Below are 10,085 nucleotides of genomic sequence, written 5' to 3'. Positions count from 1 at the left end.
CCTGCACTTTTGACTTCACCTGTCCAGCTAGGTACACCTCCCTGCGTGCTGCCAAGGTTTACGGCGGAATTCCCTGACGCCACTACCCTCACTGCCTGCACCTGAATCTGCTGTGGGGTCATTTCCTTATTGGACTTGTCTGGGGACCTCCTGAGGGGTGGATGGGTCAGGACTGGGTTATCTGGGGAAGGTGTTCATGGCATTCCTGTTTGCAGTCTGTGTCTCTGTTGGAAGAGATGCTTTTAGCACATCCGTTAATCCAGACGTGATTAGCAAGGAGTGTCTCTCCCAGGTAAGAGTTGGTGCATCTCTGCTGAGCTACTTCTGACTTCATCCTTTTTAAAGTCTGTTACAAAGAGAACTTTGGTTTCTCAAGGTTTAAGAATTGATGTCAAAGAGCAATTTAGTGTTCTTTTTGAGTCACCAGCCTTGCTGTGGATGATCCATGAGTCCTTGGTGGTTAGGGCCACAGCACAATCGGTGGGCCGTCTGTTCCCCACCCTGGTGGATACTTTCTCACCCAAAGAAATGTATTCTGTTAACATGTCTCAATTAGAATATTTTAGTAGGAGACAGAGTTATGGCTCTTGTTTTAATTTGTAATAGATGATTACTGTAGCAGGGTCAAGGTTGAGACTTGCAGTGTAGCTCATGGAAAACATTGATTAGAAACACCCAAAATATATCACCAGCTTTGTTGCTGCAGCTCCAAGGGACTAGGAATGCATATGTATTTTTTCTTTTGTTATTATTTATTATTTTTATTTTTGAGACAGAGTCTTGCTCTGTCACCCAGGCTGGATTGCAGTGGCATAATTTCAGTTCACTGTAACCTCTGCTTCCAGGGTTCAAGAGAATCTTGTGTCTCAGCCTCCCAAGTAGCTGGGATTACATGTGCCTGCCACCATGCCCAGCTAATTTTTGTATTTTTAGTAGAGACAGGGGTCTCACCGTGTTGGCCAGGCTGGTCTTGAACTCCTGACCTCAAGTGATCTGCCAACCTTGGCCTCCCAAAGTGCTTACATTACACACATGAGCCACTGTGCCTGGCCACCATGATCATTTTAAATGTGGCACTGAATATCTTTTTTTTTTTTTTTTTTTTTTTTAAGAAGTGCAAATGTTACCTCTCACACCTCTATTCTGTTGCTGGCCTGGGCTGGCCAGCAGGGTTCCCAGGCTCGAGGCCATGTCTGAAGTGTTGTTGGACAGTGTGGATCTGTGACCCCTTGGTCTTTGGGGACGTGGGGCACCCCGAGACACCCACAGTCTTGCGAGGGCTTACGGCTCTGTGTGTGGCTGCTGTGAGGCAGCCTTCAGTGGGGAGGAAGGAGAGCAGAGCCCATCTGTCCTGGTGCGGAAAATGCCCAAGAAACCAAAGAAATGGTACAAAAAAACATCATCTGCCCTGGTGCCATTTCTGTAAAAAAAAAAAAAAAAAAAAAAAAAAAAAAAAAAAAAATTCACTCTGAATGTGGTTCTGTGCTTGAGGAGGATAGAAAATACCTGGAAAGGCACAGAAAGTGTTCTTATGGGGTCAGCGCCGGGAAGTGGGATGGGAGGCTTGGGAGTGTGTGCAAAGGAGGAAGTGGCATATTTTATTCTAGTTTATTTGGTAGAGCAAGTGATGAAAGTGAAGCTTGAGTGATCAGAGCAGCTCGGCCTGGCCATGGGTAGATCCCAGCGTGTCCCGCCTCCCGCCTGCAGCTGCAGCTCTGTTTCTCAGTCACAAATGAGACAGGTGGCCTGAGGTTGTGGGCCGAGGAGGGGCAGCTCGGTGTCCCCAGCACCTGACTGTCCAGGCTGCTCTTGGGCCAGCCTGAGGGAAGGGGCGGAGGAGAGCTGGGAGGGTGCACAGTGCGTCCTCCTCCCCCGCCCTGGGACTGAGGTAAGCCCAGGCTGCTGTCAGGATGGAGGAAGATGCCCTCAGGACGGAGGAAGAGGCCGATGGAGTTCGGTCAGCAGCCAGTGTTGTCTTTCCCACAGGGGATACGCAGTGCCCCAACTAGCAGGAAAAAACTCTGCTTTAGTTTTTAAATTTTGCTCATTCTCTTTATCGTGCTGGTCATGGTAAGATTTGGATATTGTTGGTAGGAATCAGTGTCAATTGCGTACAGTTGACTCTTGTCCAACACAAGCTTGAGCTTTGCGGGTCAACTTATAGGTGGATTTTTTCAACCAAACTCAGGGAGAAAATACAGTGTTCTGCCACGTGAAACGCATGTCGGAGGGCTGATTCTTTGTACACGCAGAAAATACAGTGTTCCTGCCATGTGAAACGCGTGTCGGAGGGCCGACTCTTTGTACACGCAGGTTCGGCAGGTCCACCTGTGGGGCTTGAATGTGCCTGGATTTGGTGTCCATGGGGTCCTGGAACCGACTCCCTGAGTCCAGCGAGGCTGGCCCCGGGATCGACTCCTTGAGGACAGCGAGGCTGGCCCCGGGACCGGCTCCCTGAGGACAGCGAGGCTGTTTCTAGTAGCAGGTGGTTTATTTTGTGTTTTCCCCCTGGCTCCACACCCCGTTCTCAAAGACACGGCTGTCACAGGGGGACCAGCTGGGGCAGGGGAAGAGTGGAGGGCACCTGGTAGAAGTGGCCGTGGACTCTCTTAGGAACGATAACCGTGACACCTACCGTAGACGAAGATGTTGTTGGTCTGCACTCTTCTCGTGTTGGTCTGGGGCATACAGTGGCCGTGGGCTGGTGTGGTCCACAGCCCCGGTCTGGGGCATGCAGTGGCTTTGGGCTGGTGTGGTCCACAGCCCCGGGCTCCGTGGTCCCTGACCCTGAAATCCCATCCGGTCCTGTGTCACCTTGGGCCAGCTGTCTCCTGAGGGGAAGGGAACAGGGAACAGCCCTCCCCGCATGGCCTCCCCAGCACCACCCACCCCCAGGACTTCCAGTGTTGACCCTGCTGGGGGCTCCTCTCTCCTGGGGGGACCTTGTCCCAACAAGAGGACTCCATGGGCTGCAGGAGGTGTCGAGCTATTTTCTCTCCTGGAACTGGGTTGCTGGCAGCTCCCAGATGCAGGAGGAAAGGCTCAGAAGTGCCTTCATAATAAGGAGTTGCTGACGTGAACTTTGGACAGCAAACACTGCTTACATTTCCTTTTCCATTTTGATGCGTTAATGGTGTGAGGCAACACCGTGACACACGGGGATGCAGGTGATGGGTGACCCCCCCCGCAAGGGGGCCATGCACCTGTTTGATAAGAAGGCATGCTTCTCTTACTGCAAATAAAAACTTTTAATGGTTTTCTGCCAGAAAGACCCTGTCCTTTATGTAGGATACAGAGCGGATCATTTGGCAAGGGATTGGGGATTTGGGGTTAAACTAAAAACAAATTAATTTCATTTTGTAGCACTCTGAACCCATTTGAGTTAATTATTCATTGAGAATTTGAATAGCACACACTGTTCTGACTTCCAATTTCCCCCTAATGAACGGCATTTGCTGTAACATGACAAAACCCTTAGTCTTAGAATTACTGGGTAATGTGGAAAAAGTCAAAGTTGGTTCTCTGTTGTTTTGCTTTAAGGAAATTATATTACTTTGCAGCCACTTAGTTTTCTCCTTTCCAGTAAGAAAAATTGCTTTCTTACTACCTGAAAATTCGTGAAGGTCAAGGGGGCACAGGCTGCAGTGCATTAAAAGCCACCATCAAATGTGGACGTGGACCGAGTTTTCCCCTGTTCTCTCCCACCATCAAATGTGGATGTGGACTCAGTTTCCCCCTGGTCTCGCCCATCATCAAATGTGGACTTTGACCCAGTTTCCCCGTGTTCTCGCCCATCATCAAACGTGGACATGGACCCAGTTTCCCCCGTTCTTTCCCACCATCAAATGTGGACATGGACCCAGCTTCCCCCTGTTCTTGATAACCATCAAATGTGGACTTGGACACACTTTCCCTCTGTTCTTGCCCACCATCAAATGTGGACACGGATTCAGTTTCCCTCTGTTCTTGCCCACCATCAAATATAGATGTGGACCTAGTTACCTTCTGTTCTCACCCACCATCAAATGTGGATATGGACCCAATTTCCTTCTGTTCTTGCCCACCATCAAATGTGGGCATGGACTCAGTTTCCCTCGGTTCGTGCCTACCTTGCCACCATGGCTCATTTCACAATCACTCAGGAAAGGAAGAAACATTATTTTTAATAGGCATGAAGGCAGTTGTTTTTAACCTAAGGAACAGGACATAATTCCAGCAATGGGAATGACCAGCCGAGTGGGTCTGTGTGAGGTTTGGAAGAAAAAAAGGATTTTAACTTCCCCTCTCTGTGTGTGCCCACCTCCCCCAGTTGAGAGTCACAGATTTAATTACTTTAATTTTGAGCTTAAAATAATTTCACAACCTAACAAAAACTACTACAGTCCTATAAAATTCTGCTGTGTGTTTGGTTTTTCAGTTGCTTTTCTGAATATGGTAAATGAATGCATTATGAGTTGTTATTTTAGTAATTGCTGTAAAAATTAATGTATGTTATAACCAAGTGTTATAAAGTTAATTTAGCACCAAAGTAAAGCTAAAGCTGCATTGATTTCCCAGTGTAGTTGTGCATAACAACGGCTCCATGAGGCAGGGGCTGTGACCCTGCAGTCTGGTGGAAGCAGGTGCCACCTGGCTGGTGCGTTCGCTGCCCGTCCCCTCTTGCTGCCAGGCAGCTTTGCAGTTTCCAGGCTATGCGGGAATTGAGGCCGGTGGTCAGTAAGAGACGGTGGGTAGTTGGGTGGTGCAGGTTGACGTGGGGTGGAAGGAGGCGTGGAGAGCCTGGGGAAGCCTGGACAGCAGCTCCGGTACCTGCACAGGGGGGCAGGGTGCAGCGGCACGGGACAGTGAGTAGCTCCTGGAAACAGCCGTTGGGGTTTTTATAGATGAGTCTGTCTTCAGCTCTGCATCCCTTTCCTGCTGAGTCCGGGTGGAGGGTGGAGGCGTCGAGCGCTTGTTTCTCCAGGTGAGGGCCCATCGGACACAGCCAGTGTTTCCTGGAGTCCCCTCACCTGGGAACGTGCCCCTGCTCTTTTCAGAACAAAAGAAATCTTAGTTAAACTTGACACATCACCTTTCCAGAAGGTGTTTAAGTCTGTATGCCTGTTAAGTCACCTAACTTTAAAGAGTAATGATACAATATGCTTCTTTTTAGGGGAGAAAACCTAGCTGATTTAAAAGATAAAATCAGAGGTTGGGGTCGCAGCATTGTGGAGGAGACTTGGTTTATGTCCTAGTGGGCAGCAGTGTTTCCTCAACTATGGTGTTTGCTCTATTATTACATTACAGAGGTGACACTTCAAGCATAGGGAAATGGAAGGCAAAACAGCGCCCCCATTCAGAGATAAACGTTATCAACATATTCATGCACTTCCTTCTGCTGTTTTTGCTCTTCACTTTTTGTTTTAAGACCACGTTCGTAGGATGGATATATAATTGTTTATGGTGACTTTAAAAGCACCTTTCTTGCTAAAAAGAGTATTTTTTCAGTCTGGAAAATTTAGACAACATGTTTTGTTTAAAAATTAATTATAATACCACCGTGAAGTCATCAATGTTTTTATACATTTTCTTGGTCTCTTTATGGACTTAATAGATACAATTTAACAAATTGGAAATAACGTAATATTATGCATAAAATGTTTCTTGGCATTAGAGATGGAGCAGAGAGGAGGCACAGGGCTTCCCGCTGGCTGAGGTCCTCCCAGGGTGTGACCAGCAGCCTCCCAAGTTTAGGGTCTGCACGGAGTAAGATTTCTAAATTGCCTTACACCACAACCCCTGCAGCCACGCGTCCCTTTGATAAGGGGGTGTACTCTGATAGATTTTTCAAGACAAGAGTTTGCTGGATCTGAGGCTGTTTCAGCTGCTTCTGGAGACGGCAGCTCTGGGACGTTTGTGCCAGCTCTCCCTCAAGACCCCACGGATGCCACATCCTCATCTTTTGGAACCCAGTGTTGTAGAGGAGAAATCTGAAGCCACTTTGATTTTTGCTTCTTGGTAGGAAACTGATGTTTTCAGGCTTTCCCCCTTTATTTCCATAATGAAGATGATGTCCAACCTCATCCAGAGGTGTGTTTGTTACCTTGTCGGGAATGTCCAGCCCTTATGTCCCCCTTCAGGTCCTCAGTCCCTTTCTCAACTTCCTCGCAATCCTCCCCATCTCATCCATCTTCACTGTAATTCTGTTATTTTTTTCATTTTTGTGCTCACTTTCCCATGCGACTTTTGTTCTTGTTTCACAGATGCCCGTGCCAAACTTTATGTCTGGGGCTCGAGGGCCGTGTTTTATTCTGTCTGCCTCTGCATGTACTTTTGAGAAGTGGGGTTGGAGGTTGCCCCCCAGGTGCTGTTTCAGCTGGACCTGCCCAGACTCTGTGAATTGGGGGCGTCGGGCAAATCCCATGTGGCTCTATGGTGGGCCGTGCCGCTGAACCGTACGTCTGAGGTTTGGGGGCCGTGTTTCATTCTGTCTGCCTCTGCATGTACTTTTGAGAAGTGAGGGTGGGGGTTGCCCCCTGGGTGTTTCAGCTGCACCTGCCCAGACTCCCTGAAGTGGGAACGTCGGGCAGAACCCGTGTGGCACTACAGTGGGCTCTGGTGCTGACAGAGCAAGAAGCCGCACTCCCAGGACGTGCTTGCAGCTGTGGGCAGGACTGGGATTGTGACAGGATCATTTCCTTCTCTAAAATACATCTCAACTGTTATCCAGAGGGTTGGCTGTAGGCTTTCAACAGCTTCACTCTTCTTAGTTACCAGGAGACAATTCACTAAACAGAGTTGCTGTCAGGGTTTAATTAGGAATTTCTGCGAGAGGCTGGTGGTACAGCTCCCTCTGCAAGCCTCCTGCAGCCTACCCGTCCCCACTCTTGGGCCCAGCCACCTGCATTGGTCTGTGGAGACTGCACATTCTCTGTTCTCCTAAGGGGCTCCTGGACTTCGGGACAGCCTTGGTAAGTTGATGTGTAACTCCCAGTCTCTTCTCTCTTTAAGTAAGTACGTTCATGGAATCCTGATCTTCGAAATTGTTTCATCTTTGTAAAACAGCCATAGTTTCCTAAGCCACCTTGTGTCTGAGTGTGAATCACTTGTTATTTTTCACTGCAGAATGAACAGAACTGGAATCATAAGATTTAGAGGGTGATGAAAAGACAGAGGTTAGCATATTCCATTTTCTCACCTTTTCCTTACACTTTTTCCTTAAATGCACCCCTCGTATGTCTGTGAAGTTCTTCCCAATTCTGTAACGTCACTCCATCCGCAAGTGGAACATTTGTGAACAGTAACAAGTATTGATGTATACACCTCTGCAACCCCGCTGGAATTAATGCTTTTTATTTATGAATGGATGGTCATCAGATGGCCAGAGGGATTCCCTGTGAATTGCGGGGGTCCTCATGCCTGCTTGTGAGTGACATGCACATGGCGAGGGCTAGGGAATCTCAGTCTCTGTGATTCGAGTAGTGACATCGTTTACGCAAGGCAGGTGGATGACTCTTTGAGCTTGGCATGCTCCTGGGTGGCACAGCACAGCTGACATGGAGTGGGGCAAGGGCTTGTTCCACGTTTTTTTTTTTTGTTGTTGTTGTTGTTGTTGTTGTTGTTGTTGTTATTTTTTTTGAGATGGAGTCTCTCTCTGTCACTCAGGCTGGAGTGCAGTGGCGCGATCCAGGCTCACTGAAAGCTCCACCTCCCGTGTTCACACCATTCTCCTGCCTCAGCCTCCCGAGTAGCTGGGACTACAGGTGCCCACACCACGCCCTGCTAAATTTTTTGTATTTTTAGTAGAGACGAGGTTTCACAGTGTTAACCAGGATGGTCTCGATCTCCTGACATTGTGATCCACCCGCCTTGGCCTCCTGAAGTGCTGGGATTGCAGGCGTGAGCCACCGTGCCTGGCCTGTTTTTGTTTTTTTGAGACGGAGTCTTGCTCTGTCATCCAGATTGAAGTGCAGTGTCATGATCTAGGCTCACTGCAACCTCCACTCACTGCAACCTCTGCCTTTCAGTTCGAGCAATTCTCTTGCCTCAGCCCCCCTAGTAGCTGGGATTACAGGCATGTGCCACCATGCCTGGCTGATTTTTGTATTTTTAGTAGAGACAGGATTTTGCCATGTTGGTCGGCTGGTCTTAAACTGTTGGCCCCATGTGATCCACCCGCCTTGGCCTCCCAAAGTGCTGAGATTACAGGCATGGGCCACTGCACCCGGCCCTGTGTTTGACTCTTAAATCTTCTTTTTCTTTTTAATATTTCTGTTTCTGGACGGCCACTCAGTGGATATGGAGGAAGAGTTCACAGATGTCCGTATTACATTTCTTACTTAAATTAGCCTCCCTTGAACACTGCTATAGGGTACAGATGCATGAAGGGCTGAAAGGGTGGTTGCGTCCCAGTAAGTGTGAGCGTGGAGCTGGTCTGTGAGACCCCGGTGCCAGTGAAGGCACCCGTGTGAGATGGCCTGGGATGGGGGTGTTCAGAGCCCTGACCGTGGCACACACCCTTCAGCTTTGATGTTTCAGGCCATTGCTCTGGTCATCAGTGAGCAGAAGGTCTAACAGCAGTGATATTTATCACTAGCTGTGTTGGCCAATGTGTTAGGAGGGTGAACCTGTTTGACTTAAGCTGTTTGACGGGTTTGCATTTAAATAGACAACTGGTGACCTGGTGCCTGGACGCTTGCTCTGTGACTTGCCCTACGTGGCTTCTCCCTCTGGTATGCGTTAGATGAGATGGGCGTGTTTAGGGTGGTGTGGCCCTAGACTAGAAATGCAAACCCTGCCTCACCCCAGATCTGCCCCACCCCAGTGTGACTTTTGGAGGTGGAGGCCCAGCATCCTTCACCTGCCCTCCAGGGTGATGCTGAGGATGCTGAGGTTTCAGAGCGCTGCTTTGTTGGCACTCCAGCAAGTCCTGCTTAAAGAGGCCAGGATCTGAAATGGCAGGTTACCAAATTGTATAGCAGAAAAATAGAAACGTTTCCTTAGAATGGGCGTAGGAAGAAAAATGATTTCCTTCACCATATCTGGAAAAGATTTCAAATTAGCAGGCACTATTTGGAATTATTAGTGGTCCCCTGTATTTTTATTTTTTTTTTTTTTGTTTTTTCTTTATTTTGATACAGGGTCTCACCCTGATGCCCAGGCTGGAGTGCAGTGGTGCAATCTTGGCTCCCTGCAACCTCTGCCTCCTGGACTCAGGTGATCGTCTCACCTCAGCCCCCTGAGTATCTGGGACTACAGGCACGATACCATACCTTTTTTTTTTTTTTTTTTTTTTTTTTTTTTTTTTTTTGTAGAGACGAGTCTTGCTATGTTGCCCAGGGTGGTCTCAAATTCAAGCATTTGTCCTGCCTCAGTCTCCCAAAATGCTTCTGTACCCCTGACCCAACAAGGAAGGACAAGAGGCGTGAGCCACACTCCTGGCCTCCTGTCTTTCCTTGTTGGAGCAGGGATGTAGAAGCACTTGCCGCAGCTGACTTGAGTATATCTCGTTTTGCTTTGTTTTCGTCACGGGTAACCTGGCAGTGCTGTGCACCAGTGCTGCTGGCCAGTTGTTTTTTCGATGGACTGGCAGAAAATCAAACTGAGACCCGGGTTCCTTTCTCCCCGGGTACTGACCAGGTGGGAGAGGAAGGACGTTATCTGAGTATCAACTTCATGAGGGCTGGTGGGGAAAAACGTCAATTTAAGGTGCCTGGGATCTAAGGCATGGAACCCAGAGTGCAGCGGAACATAGGGGATGTATCCTTGGGAGCAGAGACGTGCGGGCCAGTGCCCTCGTTCCTGGCAGGTTCTGAGTGCAAGAAAAGGTTAGTGACCCAGCCGAAGTCACGGAGCAACCTGCCAAGACCTGCCTGGATGTGTGGCTGGCATCTGTGCTGGCCCCAAAACTGCCCATTTGGGGATTCCTTGCAGTTTCAGACCCATCTAGGGGTCCGGAGAGGGTCCCAACCATGACCTCAAAGAACGAGGTGTTGCCTTGAGATCCTCCAAGGTGAGGGTAGGAATTTTTTTTTTTTTTTTTTTTTTTTTTCAATTAGCAATAATTTGTTGTGAATGATCTTGGACCTATTTTCCACTTCTTTGTA

This window comes from Macaca thibetana, chromosome 17 (genome assembly GCF_024542745.1).
Source record: "Macaca thibetana thibetana isolate TM-01 chromosome 17, ASM2454274v1, whole genome shotgun sequence".
Classification (NCBI taxonomy): domain Eukaryota; kingdom Metazoa; phylum Chordata; class Mammalia; order Primates; family Cercopithecidae; genus Macaca; species Macaca thibetana.
This window is presented reverse-complemented; position numbering follows the sequence as displayed.